This window comes from Pseudorasbora parva, chromosome 24 (genome assembly GCF_024679245.1).
Source record: "Pseudorasbora parva isolate DD20220531a chromosome 24, ASM2467924v1, whole genome shotgun sequence".
NCBI lineage: Eukaryota > Metazoa > Chordata > Actinopteri > Cypriniformes > Gobionidae > Pseudorasbora > Pseudorasbora parva.
In genome coordinates this window covers 13670045-13686289 of record NC_090195.1, presented here as the reverse complement: position 1 = coordinate 13686289, position 16245 = coordinate 13670045, and the positions used below count along the sequence as shown (strand labels likewise).

Here is a 16245-nt window from a genome sequence, read left to right as displayed (position 1 = left end):
GTAATGACACACAAACAAATACAAACATGCACAGGCACTGACAGAGAATATGACTAAACACACCGACTCACTAAAAACGCACATTTCTCAAAGGAGGCACTGACTAAAATTAGAGTTGTTTTCTCTGATTCACAGGCTTGATGTGAATTCATCTCGTGATCTTTCCGCTGTCCGCGCAAGCACGGGTGATGAATATGTTTGCTTTCTGCTTTTTTTCTCTCTTCACAGAAGGGAGAAAAAAGTTGAGCTTTATCCCTTTGTGTGTGTGTTGTGTGTGAGTGTTTTCCCCCCGTTCTCGACAAGAAAAGCAGAGAATCTAATTGTAGCTTTGTCAGTCCATGTTCAGTAATCACCCTCTTTGTCTAGTTTTTGCCGAGCAGGATTAGAGTTAAAATGATGACTGACTAATCCCTTGATTTCCCTGTGCTAAATAAATATTAATCTACTGGTCAAACATGTTCTTGTGGAGTACAATACATACAATATGAAAGCGCTTACCAGTTACATAAATCGTAGTTTTAGGCACATCTGTTTGAAAGCACTGCCCCCTTCCAATATATAAAAATAAATAAAGCAGAATTAAAAAACCGTCAATCCTGCAACCGAAGCTCATGTTATTGTGCTTCAAACAAACCAAACGCATGCTTGCCAAAGATAGAGGTGAGTACCAAACACACAGACACAAAGTTAAACACAGGCCACATATTTCACCTCCAAAAAAACACACAGGAGGGGGCAAATTCACAGTTTAACAAGCCATCTAAAAATATACCCTGTTAAGCCTGTCGGACAGGTGTTATATTCCTACGGTCGTCCTCCGTTAACTAACTTTAACCTGATGAATGTTTTGACACGCTACCGCGTGGGCCGGGAGCGGTAAGCAGGCGCCATTTGGAACGAAAGCCGTTTTTCATTCGCAGATTTTGACCTTTCTGTGCTGTCATTTTCCCCGAGAAACAATAAAAGTTTAAAGTTCAAGCTGCTCAGTAAAGACGGAGCATCCAGCCTGCAAGTCCTGTAATTATCTAGTATTATAAACATAATCACAGGCCAGGTATCCCTGCATGCATTCCAGCACCGCTAGCAATGTGCTAACCCGAGCGTTCTTCACGCAGGAATTTCACAAAACATGTCAAACAATCTATTAAAGCATGAATTACTGCTAACTAAGTTCTCCCATACAGGCCCTAATGCCTTTATATGGCAGCACGAGAGATTGTGCTCCAGATCGCTCTAATTTCTGGAGCCAGAGAATTACTAATTAACTTAAGGTTCGGGCCTATATTTAATTAGAGAGCTCTCCAAATGAACTTTAGACCAAAGGCATTTGCTTTTTAAACAAACTCTGTTCTGACAGCTGTTGCGAGTTTACCCTTGTATGCCCACAAAAAAAAAACATTTATTTTCAGAGCCATCATGGGGTCATTATTTCTTTAAGAAGGAACCAGAGTATTCCGCTTGAAAAGTGTACACTTTAATTGGATTTCACTCCAAACAAACAACTGTCAGATGTAATTAGAATGAGTTGAAATTAGGGCCACAATATTCCATTATCAAATAAACGGAATGTCACGCAAACTACCGATTCAATTTTCAAAGTTAATTTCGACGAATCTGGCAGTCACGTCGCTCCGTCTGCTTCCTACAATCACCAGACAAAATGACGCACATAGTAAAATGATTAATCCTTTTTTTTGACTCATTAAAAAAATCATTAATTTAATGGCATGGTATAAGAGAGACGAAAATTGTTTCTTTCTCAGATGAAAAGGGCAAGAGACCGAAAAAATATCCGTGAGCAGTGCTAATGAAGAGAAACATTAAAAGAGTCTGTGGTTATTGCCACTTATGCCATTTGAAAGCCTATATGGGCCGCTTTGGCCCAGCTGTAACATTATCAGCACGCTGCAGTGGGGAAGGCCACATTGTGTTATGTTTTTCAGATCGCTAAGGCCTCAACAAGACACTGGGGGTATTTTAAGGTCAATGACAACCTAGAAGAGAAAACAAGCTCTGGATCAGCATAACCGCCAACTAATTAAAGCAAAGAAAACACATTATACCTACAGCTCTGAATGGTAATAGTCAGGGGGAAGAATGATTTGTTTTGCTATCAAATGCCATGCAGTAATAAGCATAAAGCTGCGGTGAGGGAGTGTTTTGAAATGCAAAGCCCAGATGCGAGCGCATGAAATGGCACATATACATTTGTTTCAACAAATCTCACAGACTCGCAGGCATTTAATGGAAAATAATCTGTGCTTTCTCAAATATTCTTCTAGCCCCATCCATCGTCAGATTTAACAGCCCTCCGGTTCGCCATTCATATGCATCGCTTGATCTTTGCAAAGACCTCTGATTTGATTTTATATGAAACACCCCAAAGGACCTCCATTTTCCTTAATGGTTTTTTCATACACTTTCCATAGGTCTTTTTTATTACACTTTCTTTGATTGTCCATAACTTAAATGGTTATGGGCACGGCAAGCCGGTGACCCTATTGTCTCCGCATAAAACTAAAAGAAATTTTCCAGAATGAGGACAAGGTGAGGCAGAAAATCATTGTTTCTTCAAAAGCCCCAAATACAGACGATACCATTATCTTTCTTCTCTCGGCTCAGTGCGATACTTTGTTCTTTTCATTTCATCACCGCGATTCTCTAACGTGAGCTCCGCGAACCGCACATTTAATCTCACTCCGTCACTACACGTCATTAAAACTAAAAAGACGACGACCCACGGCAGGACTTCGAGCGCCCACACAAAACCAGCCCTCAGTCCGTGCCACTCATCTGCACTGATGGAAAGTCTAACCCCCTTTAAAGCAAATAATTAAAGATGATTCCAGCACACATGCCAGACCAGAGCGAGACAGGATATGAGAAGTCTAGCATTAACCAAATTCTTCTCCAGGGACTTCTCCTGCTCAGCCTCTGGACAAATGCAAACAGTGGGCCAGTGTCATGTCTGGAAAACTGCTCATTTTCTTTATACACATTAGGGATGTCAATTTTCATAAATTCCCATAATCAATAGTTAGAGATCAATTAATCGATTAGCCAAATCATTAACCTTTACCTCTTAAATCTGAAGTGAGGGCTCTACCAAGTTCCTTGATCAACCAACACAAAATAGGTGTTGAGAAGTGAATATAAGGTATATGATCACATACTAGAAGTACTGTTTTCCATAGTGATAAAAACAACTTTACATTAAAAAGTGTGATCTGTAAAATCATTGTACATAACAGACATGTGTCATATTGCTCAACCATAGCGTAATAAAACAAGAATATTTGTTTCAGTTAAAGACCGAACTATACCAAGTATTTGTATGAAAAATGATTGTTTTAAAATTTGCAAAATATTAGTAAACCATAGTAGATAGATGACATATCTTTAATTAGAGCAGGTGGTCTTGAGCGAGCACAAACGCAACATGACAATGCGTAGACCACGGAGTGACGACATGCTGCTTGGCTGAAGCTACAGGACTTCCGGGATCCGAACGCATAGCGAACATGACGCAGTGTTTTCCAACGTCATTCAAAAGTTCGACCAACTGAAACTGGATCTCGGTGGGTGGGTATAGTGGGTAGGGATGACTTCAAGAGACCAGTCGGACACTGTTTTACAGCTAGAGCTCGCTTGGATCGGTTTGATTGCTCAAATTGACAGGTCTTGATTTACCATGCGCCTTAGAATAGGAGTGCACAGCTGAAACAGCTCTGGAGATCATCACTCATCAGCTAGGATATTATTACTTGTTGTTTATTCTATGTACTTTTATTGCTGCATTTACAAAAGTAAGTAGTGGTAAAGTTAAGTAAAATCTCTTGTTTGTTTTTTTTTGGACCCTTGGTTAATTATGTTTCAAAATAAACAGCTAGCCTACATAATCCATTGGATGGCCTGAAGGCATTAATACATTTAGAATATGTAACTACAGCATGCTCGCTTCATTTTTCCTTGTGTGTGTGTGTGTGTGTGCTGAACGTGTTTTGCGCATGAGCAGCATGCACCTCAAAACTATGCACTCTAATGATGACCTTGCTTATTCGACCACCACTACTTATATCGATTAAATTATCAACAATTAATGGATTGTCGATTAATCGTTAGCATCCATAACACACATACACACAAGTGGAACAGCCGTGTTAATATCCTCATCATAAGGCCAGATGAAGCAGCATGAATATTCATGAGGGCAGGCTCTCATTTATCTGTTTACATAAGGCACTACCGGTCATACATATTCAATTATGGTCTCAACCCTCTCTTGACGACTAATAATGGGCTTGTTATCCAGCTGAGATCGGCAACGAGGGTGCATATGATTTTTGAGTGTACATCTGTCTAAATGGAGATCGCATAAAGTTTTATCTACAGTACATATGGATGGAGAAACAGCAACAGGATGAGACTGTTAAGCTCAACCTTTGCCCGTTTAACTGTACTTGGACATGAAATAAGGTGCTTCACATCAGCTGTGGCTATTTGGCAATCCCTCTGTATCATACTTTGTCAATGTGGAGGTTAGCTTTAATGTACACCCGGTTGCTTTTAGCGATGCTGTGATATACAGAGACACAAATCTTCACAAGATTACCTTGTTGCACGGCATGATTTCCAGCCTCAAATCTCACCTGCTTTGAAACAGACGTAATGTCAAATGCTAATATGTATACCTAATATTACAGTAAATTAAAAATGTTTCCTTAGAACTCCTCTCAGAGAATATTAGCTTATTTTTACACACCACAGGGTCTTTAACCTAAATTGTTGCTTAAAACCTATTCTCTGGATTTTATACACTATATTTTGGTCTGTTCTGTTAATTTCCACACATGACTGCCTTTTCCAATGAGATGTCTAAATTTTGCTTTAGTTGGATTTCTTTTTCCCCCCTCTTTTTAATATCCTGTAGAGAAGGCGTCACAAAAAACCAAAGAAGGCCTGAGAATATGAAGGGGAAAAATCCCCTTCTCCGATGAGACGCAAGCTGACAGTAAAAGTAATGTAATCCTGACTGGCAAAGGACCAAGAGCAACAAAAACATTTAGATAACTGCGCTCAAAAATGAAAGTTCTCAATGAGGACAAAAATTACATTTCCTCACGATAACAAGTCCTTCTCATAACAACCCTTACGATTGTTTGAAATGTCCATGTCCTCATCAGTCATGTGTTCTCACACATCGGGGGGAATGGAGTGTAAGTCGCAGAAGAGGAAGAGACGTTTTTAACATCCAAGCTGTGGAGTAAGGGCCGGTGGGGGCGGAAAGGGGGGACAATTCACAGCATACAAGTTTCACTTGGCAACCGGGCCCACATCAACATCTGGTTGAGCTTGTCAGTACACGCCTGATTCAACCAGACACTAAAGCATGACTTGTCTAACTGCGAGCTTTGTTTGAAATGCACAGACGTGAGCCGTCATCCACGGTGTATCCTTTTCTTTAGGGCCAGAGTTAAAAAGACTGGCATCGCCACCTTTCACAATCGACTCAAAGCTACTTGCTTTTCTCTCTGGAACGGTTGGAATAAGAGACAGAAGAGAAAAGAAGAAGAATCGTTTTGTTCATGATAACCTGTGAGCACTTATCCCGGCTACAATTCCTTTCCCTTAATCATTTGCATATGAAAGGATAGCTCTAGTCTATAAAAGGTCAGTGAAAGATGATCAAGGCCTCACGGAACACAACAAAACACAGGAAAAAGGTCTCTAGCAGCAGCTCGCGTTCATTTAATAGATTGCGACGTCAGTGACGCTGAGATCACGGAAGTGCTGCTCACGTCACAGCGGCACCTTCCCCCAATAAAAAAAACTAGCGCTAGAATCAGACCGTCCCCCAAAATGTCTCATCTATAATATATGCATGCTTTGTTAATCGTTTTATTTTTCACACGCGCACATCCACACAGAAAAATTCCAAGCTTGGAATGTTTTTCTAGGAATAACAAAAGGATTACAAGCATGTTCCTTGGGTTCTCGTTCCTGTTTATATTGAGGAGTGTAAAAGAACGAAAAGTACACACTTTCCAGCGTTCAATCAAAACCTTTCCTGTTTAAATTGAGGACACTGGAGGAAGAAAGAAATCCCATCTCTGCAGAATCCACTCCCTATCTCTGCTGTTGTGCCTGAACGCCACTGAATAAAGCATACGGGCTGCTATTTGCCAGTTGAGAGAGACCATTATCATACATATTACTTCACATGATGACAAAATCTGCAGGCATCTTGGGAGGCTTCAGGAATATGAAGCCTGCGCCTGTTGTCTCAAGTCCTCAACAAACATCTTTGGGGACAAGCGGGGGCCTGGAAAGAAAGGACGAGAAGGCACCGTTTCCATCTTGCTTTCATCTAAGTCACTCAGTCAACCATTCAGTGCCCCATTCAAAGCCGCTGTGCATTATGCAAAAAAATGCTAATCCTTTTCCGATGCTTTTTACACTTGTACAAACCCTGCATTCCCTTTCCTGAAAAGCAATTATATCAGTTTACATTTCTGTCAAAAAACAGGATTACTTCAGGAGAACTAGCACTGCACCAGGCTTCCCCCGTCTATAGCTGAAGGAAACTAGAGATTATCTGAGACAGTATTTTTTTCTTCCTCTTCTTCCACTCTCCTCAAAAAAGTGGAGAGGCCTTAAGAATGTGATTTAATTAGCCAAAGGGAAAAGAATAGATCTTTAGTTGCTGTGGAAACTCTTTCTGACCTGACCTTCTCTTTGCAAAAAGCCCCGAACAGAACGAGCCTCAGTCTGGTCTATTAATCAGAAACAAATTATGAAAGAATGTTGTCGGCCTGAATAATGCTACCCATTCTGTGGTGAGATCAGCAACAGCCTTCGCTCTTGCTTTCATTGTCTTTCTGCGTGTTTGACAGCCCGACATGACGAATGAGATCAGGAAGACCCCGTATTTGCATATGCAAATTCCCACATGAGAGAAACGTGTCTAAACAAGTGTTATCGTGAGGCAGATTAAGTAAGCCGTTGTGCTTTTGCTGTTTTTGTTGGGGGGCCACCGCCGTAGTCAGGGCCATTAGTCAGCACAATTAACCCATCTCCATGGCTACTAATGAAATTTCGCCATGGTACGACTTAAATTAGATAGCTGGTTATGCGTTGCCACCGTCCGACTCCAAATCCATTATTTGCCCCAGGAACAATGAGCCGTTTGTGCTCAGATGATCTCCACCAGCTGAACAAACCTCAGAGTTAACAATTTGCATATGTTAATAAAATTAAGTCCTAATTACATGAAACTTGTACATATTCAAATGCACTTTCCCTAGGCGCTATGGAGCTTGAACCCCATCCAAGTGTTTAACCCTTCAGAAAGCCTCTAAGCAGGGGAGGCTCTTTCTGCCTCAGAAATGCCTCGGGGCTGACACAAAAAGGCCCCCCTTAATACATTAAGCCAGCTCCTGACTTCTCAGCTTTCCACCCACTGCTCTGCGGACCAGGGCAAGTACTGCATCCTCCGAACCAAATTCAATTGGGCCCACAACAAAAGCACTACAGTTCCTCTTAAAAACAATGCTATCTATGAGGAGTGCACATACAAACACACAGAGACCCACCGGAGTTTATTAAATGGTTAATGTGCTCGGGAAACCACAACAAGTACTAGCAAATGAGTACCTAATAAACAAGAGCTAAAATAAATCGGTCTTGTTATAAAATTCAAAAGTCTTTATTAGAGCACACTTTAAACATTTATTCAAAAAATGATAGCAAAAACAAAAAATGGACAATATCTCATCGCACCAACATTCAGCTTTTGAATTCATAATAGACAGGGAATCTTAAAGGAAATCATACAGTCGCAGCCAGATTAAAAAGGCCTTTGTCCTCCACCATACATTTTTTTCCCTTCTGTGCCGGCGAAATTAAATTGGTCTGTTCAAAGGTTTAAAATGAGACCAAATGGAAAAAATGTTCTATCACATATGAAATTCATGCCGCTCCGTGAAGCGTAGCCCAGATGGTGCGAGATGAATAAAAAACAAACACCTAATGATAGACAGCAGAAAGCTCAGAGGACTATGATAATATCAGGGTTAAAGAAAACTAAAAGAAAAAAAAAACATTCCTGGTTCTTCTCAGTATTGCTGACCAACAATGAATTTCCACGACTGCAATGAAATAAGCCGTGCTCCGGTGGATTGAAGCTCATGGTGCTTTAAATGGTTCACATCACCACATTCGAAAATAGAAACTGTATTTCCCTGTCTGTTTCACGAAGAAGGCCTTTACAGATTTTTTTATTTTTAAATTGCAGCGTTTCACGGGGAAACTGATACTAGTGATGATGGTTGGTCGTGTGATTTTTTTTAAAGATGGATGCTGTCAAATTTGTGCATGTGTGTGTGTTTGTGTCTGAATGCATGTCAATGCAAACATCAGTGTGTGTATGTGTGTGTATGAGTGTGTGTTTAAATGGGGCTTCTCTTTTACAACTATCAATACTGGGATAACCACGTATTAGCATTCAACCGAACACGCAGTCATCTCTCAGCCTTTTAGCCAAATTGGGTGTCTTAATGTCACAAAGCAGTGGCAGTCAACCCCTGCACGTTGCCATAGGAGTTTCGGTACTGAACAGCAGAACGTTGTGATAGGCTTGTAGCAAGCCACTCCGCAGAGGCGGATTTTAAATCATCCAGCCTCTTCTATTAGACTTGAGACTTATTGAGGTAGAAACCATAAAAAATGAAGAAGGGAAATTTAATCCCTGAAATATTGATTTGCACATTAATATCATATAGGCAGTGGGCAATTTGGCTTCATGGAAATGACACATTGTCGACCCTAGGAGAAGCCTCAGCCAATCTTACTGCAGAACATGTCTCAAGAGTTATTAAAGGCTCCTCGCATTGGCTTCACGATATTCCGAGCTGCGTCAAATGGACGAAATTATGTGGACACAAAAACGCAAAACATTTGATATTAAATCAAAGCACGCTTACGAGGTCCATATGCATTGTGAATCTGAAGATCTCAGAAAAAAGCATTTTAAATAAAATGTTTGCATCTAAGTGTTGTTGTCACACAGCAACAGAATCAACAGAATGGCTGAATGAAACAACCTTTTATTCATTAATAAATACAAAATAATTTGTATAATAATACAAAAAAATAGAAAACACTACATTTACATGCAATACATAAATATGCATATAACAATAATAATAATAATAATAATAATAATAATAATAATAATAATAATAATAGTAATAGTAATAATAATAATGTTATTACTAAATTATTACTAAATGAATAAAGAAAATTATATATATGGGGAAAAAACGAATCCAATAAAAAAAGATGCACAGATGTCCAGTTCAATTCCAATTTGCAAACAAATCCAGGTCTCCATAAAGGATCGTATTAATGCAAAAAAAGCGTACAAATCCACAATGTCTAATGAAGAAAAATCAAACGCAGCTCAGGTAATACACAAACAAGCAAACATGCTGCCAACAGTAAACAGTAACCCCCAAAACAACGTGAAAATCCTAAAAAAAAATACGGCGATCCAGGCAGTGAAAATCTGGTGGTTTAGAGAGCAGAGAGCGCAGACACACAGCTATACACACCGCGGCTCTGTGCTCTGCCTCCCCACTGCCTGTGTTTTTTCTGTGCTCTCAATGGAAGCGATCGATGCCCTTGTCACTGTCGCGTTCCAATCGGAGCCAAGACTCTGTCTCACACTCACCATCAACCCAAAAGCCAAACGCTCACACACATGCCACGGTCTTCAATGCCAATGTTAACGTTTTACCAAAAAAAAAAAAAAAAAAAAATAGAACGAAAACTCTGAACTTTAAGATTCTACAGACCTTACTATAAACTCGGGGACAATTCTCTCAGGAAAAACGTAAAGGGAATGAAGGGAGAAGAAAAGGAAACTTACGGGAAAGACAGAAGACAGAAGTAGTTTAAACACGGATTGGGCTTTCTGATGAAAATATGACCTTTTTTATTCCGTTTTTTACGTCTGGAGTCCGGGATATTGCAGAAGAGACCCTCGGCTGCTGTTAGAGTTCAATCCCTTCTATCGAGCCGCAGCCTGGAGAGACTCTCTTATACGTTGCAGGTAACAGAAATGTACGAAGAAGAATATTTTAGTCATCTTGGTGAACTGCTTTGAGTCTATCTCAAGACGCATGACTAAAAACACCGGTCCGGAGCGCCTTGCGACGTCGTGACAAAACGTAGCCTTCGCGATTCTTGCTTTTACAGGATATGTTTGTCCTTAACAACACGTTACCTTTTCGAACAGATGTTATTTGAAATGCATGACTTATGCTGTTTGGGCTATACGAGTAATAATTTGGTCAAATGTAAGGAAGCCCTGCTGTTTAGCGTTTGCTGTGATGAGGCGAGTCCAACTCCTGAGGCGAACACAACAGCCGCGAGCGTACAAATCTGTCCACGTTTACCCAGTATCAGCGAATAATGCTATAAAATAGAGCGAAACTTAACGTTTATGACGGTTTGCTTGCAAAGGAAACGATATGGGATCGGGGAAAGGTTTACGGTAGATACTATAGGGCAACATCTCCTGACAGTTCGCGGCTGTTCGGTAAAACGACTGTTTTACAATCTGAGAGGAAAATATTTCAATGCTGACATTTGTCGAAATTATATCACATAAAGCCCTAATCCGACAGCGGAATAGCGCAGATTCGGCAAGACCAGTCGCGAAAGAAAATCAATACTCGACCTAAATTTAACACCAACTACTCAATAAAAGTTGAAGGGAAAAAAACTTACTTTCTTCCCCCGCAGTTCCCTCCGCTTCTTCTCTTGATATTTGCTTTTTCTGAAGAAAATCACATCCAATTGTAGCGCAAGTAGGTAACAAAAAAGGATAAAAAGAAAAAAATGTAACAGTAATCCTCCAACTTTATTGGAAAAAACGTAAATACTACAGTAAGAGTCGATCCTTTGGGTCCGGTTGTGTAAAAGATGTGTCGACGACTGCCTAGCAGTTTCGGTTGTGGAGGGGTAAGGGAAAGGAGGTAAGGAAATGAAAATCCGATATGTCTTTATTCTGCTAATTATTATCGTTTTAGCCCTGTTTAAAAAAATGGCTGATTAAGTTGAGTGCGCATGTCTTTGTGTGTCTATTCTCGATATGCACTCTGGGAATGAGAGAGAGAGAGAGAGAGGGAGGGAGGGAGAGAGAGAGAGAGGGAGGGAGAGCGAGCGCGCGAGGCAGAAAGAGAGAGACGTAATTAGTGAGGTGATCAACAGTCTCCACATTGCAAATGACGCGCTGTTTCAACTTGGAGAGCCGAAGGGCTGTACGAGCCAGATTCCTAAAATGATCTAATAGGGGGAAATCTTTTTCGGTGGGCAAGACGTCCTGTAACGGCCTGGAACATTTGGTGGGACAATAGATTTGTTTTAGTCATACCTATGATCACAGCCGCTTATTATTTTTAAACCAAAAATAAATAAATTCAGAGATTTTTAAGGTAACATGTAATTGATGGCATTCTTAAAAGGTTAGTCTGCTGTTATTAAATGAATAAGGATATCTGATTTTGTTTATTATGCAGTCGGCCTAAATAGCATCAGCAATGCTTCCTCAACATTTATTTTTAAAAGATAGAAATGATGAATCTCCTTAAACGCTTCGATGCATTTACAGATTTTAAACGGCAGGACACTAGTGTTGAAATAAAATCCGTCTTTAATGTATGGAATAGTTTAAAGTGTAAATCACAATATTAAATAATAATAATGTTATAAAACGATTTAATAACAACACGACTGAAATGGCCATTTTTGTTATTACCACAGTATGTAGCCCAAGTCTTCAATGAAATGCAATGTAAATAATTGAGAAAGCATAACATATGAAAAATGTGAATATTGCACAGGTATCCGCTTGACACGTAAAATGTAGGTTACAATAGCAGAGCAGATTAAATGGACAAATCGCCCCAGTTTTAAAGGCTATAATGATGTTTAGTTATTGTATTGTGTTTTATTGTAAGAGAACGTGCAGCTTGCGAATATTATTTTGTTTTATAAAAGATATTAAGGCACTTGATGACACCTGTACTACACATTTGGTTAGCAAACAAACAAAAAATATGTATGCACCGGTAAATTTGAATATTTAAATAGAATATTTCAGTAAAGGCATGTGTTCAAAATGAATCTTCTAAGTAGGCTACTTGGCAGTAAATGGGCCTCGGAACTAATTAAAGCTCTGTGTAAAAGAGCATTATGGCTTATGAACTTTACATCCTTTACTCATCAGGCGTTTAGTTCATATTCATACTCGCAAGCAAATGCTCCGATTGATTAGCTAGTTTGGATCTCCTTAAAACTGCCCATTGAAAGAAGACCTTATAAGATGTTAATCGTGAAGAAAATCAAAAGATCGGCTCTCCTTTATGAAAAAATCGAAGGGGTTGAATTGAGCGAGGCTCTGTTTCCGGATCGCACGATAAGGATGCTATACCAAAGCTGTGTTTGCAGTAAAACACGAGCCCTTGGATTGGCATATACTGTGGGTCTCTGGATGGGCGAGAGGTGGTCAACAGAGGCGTTACTTCTTCACCCCTGATCCACTGTTTCCAGTCCTCGGGGGACTCATGCCTGCCAGACCCAAGTGGTGTTTCGGCAGGATGAACGAGAACAGAAACAAGACCGAGACGAGCTCGCAATAGGACACGGAGAGCTTCAGATTTTACTTCATAAACGCAAAGCAAAAGCGGCGGAGTAAAGGTTATTTATTTGCCACTGACGACTGTATTTCTGCTGCTCATCGCGGAGGACTTTAAAACTATTGATTTAAAGGTCTCACCTCTTATGCAAGTATACTTTGACGGATACATTTAGCGTTTTTATAAGAGTTGTGCTGTCTTTTGAACTGTTTTAGGCTGTGAAATGGAGAAAGTGGAAGCTGCGTGGCTGATATGCTTATCTTAGTATGTGTAGCACTTTCAAATGTGCTCGTGTCCACCCTCGTACTTTCTGCTTTTCTTTCTCTCAGGCTATCTGATGAAAATCGCTTCATTTGTGTACACATCTCGGATTAATTAAAGATTGTTATTTTGTTGCGGTATGTTTTTGTGATGTGCTGTATTGAGTTTTTTCTTTTCTTTTTTGTTGTTTGGTAAAAGCTGACGTGCACTGACTAGCATTTATCGGTGATTACGTTAGCCTATTTGTTTATTGCCTTATTTCAATGTATTTTCTTCATTTTTTAGCGGTACGGATATGCAAACAATATCAAAGCTTTGTTCGCTTTTTTATGACATTTTAAAGTGTGGTCTATGAGACGTATCAAAAACTGCATGAATATTGATTCAAGTGAAATGTCAATAAAGCAATCATCATACAATTCGCGACCTGTGATTTCTTATAATTGTCTTTCTAAAACGTACGATGTCTAATGACTTCAGGGTTTCTTTTTCGGTTATTTGGACGTATTGAAGGAGTGAATGTCTGTCCTGCCCCACAAATGAAAGGTTTGCCCAAACCGCCTGGCGCCCTCTGGGGTCTGAGGTCACGTTTTGACAGTGACTGACCCTTTGTAGCCTCATGAAGCACTATCCAAAACAGAGAATTAAGTTCCTTCAAAAAATTCTCAATTCTCTCTCACACACACTTCAAGAAACTTTTCACTATAGGCTATTTGTGGACGACGGGAAAATATCCTTGCAATAGCCTAAGCCAAACAGCGTTATCAGAACGAAAATATCTAAATGTATTTAAAACATAATTGATTAGCTATAAAATTACTTTTCATTACATTATTTGGCAAAGTAGCCTATTCACAAAACTGATCACACTTTGAGTAAACAACAACAACAATCATAGCCACAAAAGTTGCAAACTAGCCTATCTACCACAAGAAAATTAATTTCAAATTCAATATTTGATTTCCCTTCAAAAGAATCAAATCGATTCAAAATTGTCCCAGATAAGAATCTCAGTTCTCTCATAAAACAAAATGCTTAACATCCATCCACCACAAATTAAACAAAAAAAATCTCCGCCATCTGTATCCGATCAGCTCTCTTTTGTCTTTTAAAAATGACATGTACACTAAACCGACATATTTCACGTGCAGTCTGTTTAAAACATTATTTTCTTTTTAGCATTATGTATCCCCATCTCTTGTTTAAAAACGCCAGCAAAAAGAAAATAAATCGCGTGTACCTTTGGTATAAAAGGGCATCCCGGTGTCCTCTGTCTCTCTGATGCTCCGCATATAGCATATGGAAACTCTTTTGAAAATGCCTAGATTTGGCACATTGTCATTGAAAAGAGCGGAGCGCGGTGATGCTGGAACACAAAATGGGAAATAAGTTGGGGATTGGGTGCAGCCTCCCTCAATGCGGACTTATCTAAGTTTAATTTCATATACCGCAACGACGTGTCATTCAGAATGATTTCAACAATTAGAACGTGCTTGCTTCTTTCTTTTTCAAGAGAATAAGAAGTGCACCGCACAATGCTTTTGTGCGTTTGTATATTTCATTTTTTTTTTTTTTTGATTTTATGTTTAATACAAACAAACAAACACAAGAACAATATGTGGACAACGTCGTGGCAAAATCACTTCCAACGTAAAATCGAGATTCACAAATGCTTGTTTGTAAAACACTGGACTTTCGATCAATGTATTGGGACATTTCGATCGATTATATAAACGAAAATCCATATACGACATGAGACTGGTATCAGACACGACTTTCAGCTTTCATGAGAAACAAAATGAAGAGGCAGAAAGCAGTGAGAGCATAAATAAGCGATTCAATTATTAGAAAATACTTGTATACACAACAATAACATTTGCTGCTAACAACAATGTGCATTGTGTATTTTAAAAAGAAAAGAGGTTTGGTGTTACAAACAAATTAGAATATTTTCGCCTTAGATTTCAGTAGGCTAATAAATGAAAAGACGAAATAATTAATTTGACATGCTAGATGATATACAGGCTGCTGTACTGAAACTACAGAGTTTTAATGACAGCCATCAATATGATAATCCTATGTTTAAATGTGGTAAATTCACACGAGCTCCCAGCTGCTGCACGGGTCCCGGGATCACGGATGAGGGAGGCGGCCAGGCACGCGGTGCCATTCTGTTTATTTGATAAAGAAAATCAATGAGAGTGACTGTGGACTATTTAGCGAGACGTTTGAGAGGGGAAAATGGTTGTTTGAAAAGTGACTTCAGTTGGCTGGTCGATCTCATCGGGAAATGTACACTAAACTACACTCTCAGAGACACACTTGGTCCTCTCTTTGAGTCCATTCACCCCCACTGCCCCCTCCCACTTGGCCCTTTGCTCCTCGTGGTGCGGAGGTTTTCATTGTTGATCCCTCTTTAATAGACAAACGGGCAGGAGTTGCATCTCCGGCCATCTATCCTAAAGCCAGGGATTCTCCATGCATCCTGAGCCCCTGAATGTATAGCCGCCTGCTTTGCTTAATTTATTAAGTATGATTATTAATATGAGGTTTATTTTTAAGTATATTATTTTTGGTGTAAACCAAAGAAACGCACAGCAATGTAACTGATCATTTCAATAAATGTCAATAACAATTATTATTGTTATTATTATATTATTCACACTTCTAATTATTGCTATTATTTTGTTTTAAACTGAAGATTGTTAATAAAGATGACCGAGCATGCAAAATCATTACAGTGATCTAATCAATGAAACAATCAATATTTAGCTAATTAACTATAAGTACATATCAGCCTGCTGGTTGTAGCTGGACAGCGACTGAGACCCTCCCGATTACATGAGTTTAAGCCCCCACGACCAGAACACCTACTGAGCGGGCTGCACTTAAACACACACTAAAACCAGAATCATTCAGAACACATATCAGTTCAAGCCATCGCCCCTGTTCAGGAGAGTGTATATTTCACTGGGTTATGGCTAATGCTCTGAAGCAGAGAAGAAACTGTGCTTTTCTTTTTATGAACTTTATTAAATTATTTGTCTTTTTGTGTGCTAGATAATTGCATTTCCAGCTTTCCCTGTTCAAATGAGTCTTTAACATGGCTGGATGTTTTTTTTTTTTCTGCCTCTCTCCTGGGGTTAGAAGCTGCCCTCTCCCCCATACGTAGTGATGCATTCTATTTAGCGGATTACCTGGTTACCATTGGTCAGCACAGGAAAGGCAAGAGAGCAAAACCATGGCAACATGACAGATTCTAAACCCATCAGCCAAACTGGAT

The 16245-nt window shown here is 39.5% G+C and overlaps 1 protein-coding gene across 1 annotated transcript in view; it reads right to left on the bottom strand.

The window, feature by feature from the left end:
• Positions 1 to 11164, bottom strand: part of zfhx4 (zinc finger homeobox 4) — a 72843-nt gene extending 61679 nt beyond the window's left edge. The window contains 1 exon segment of the mRNA XM_067434880.1: positions 10792 to 11164. The gene's annotated coding sequence lies outside the window, so the exon portion shown is untranslated.
• Positions 11165 to 16245: the final 5081 nt, after the last annotated feature.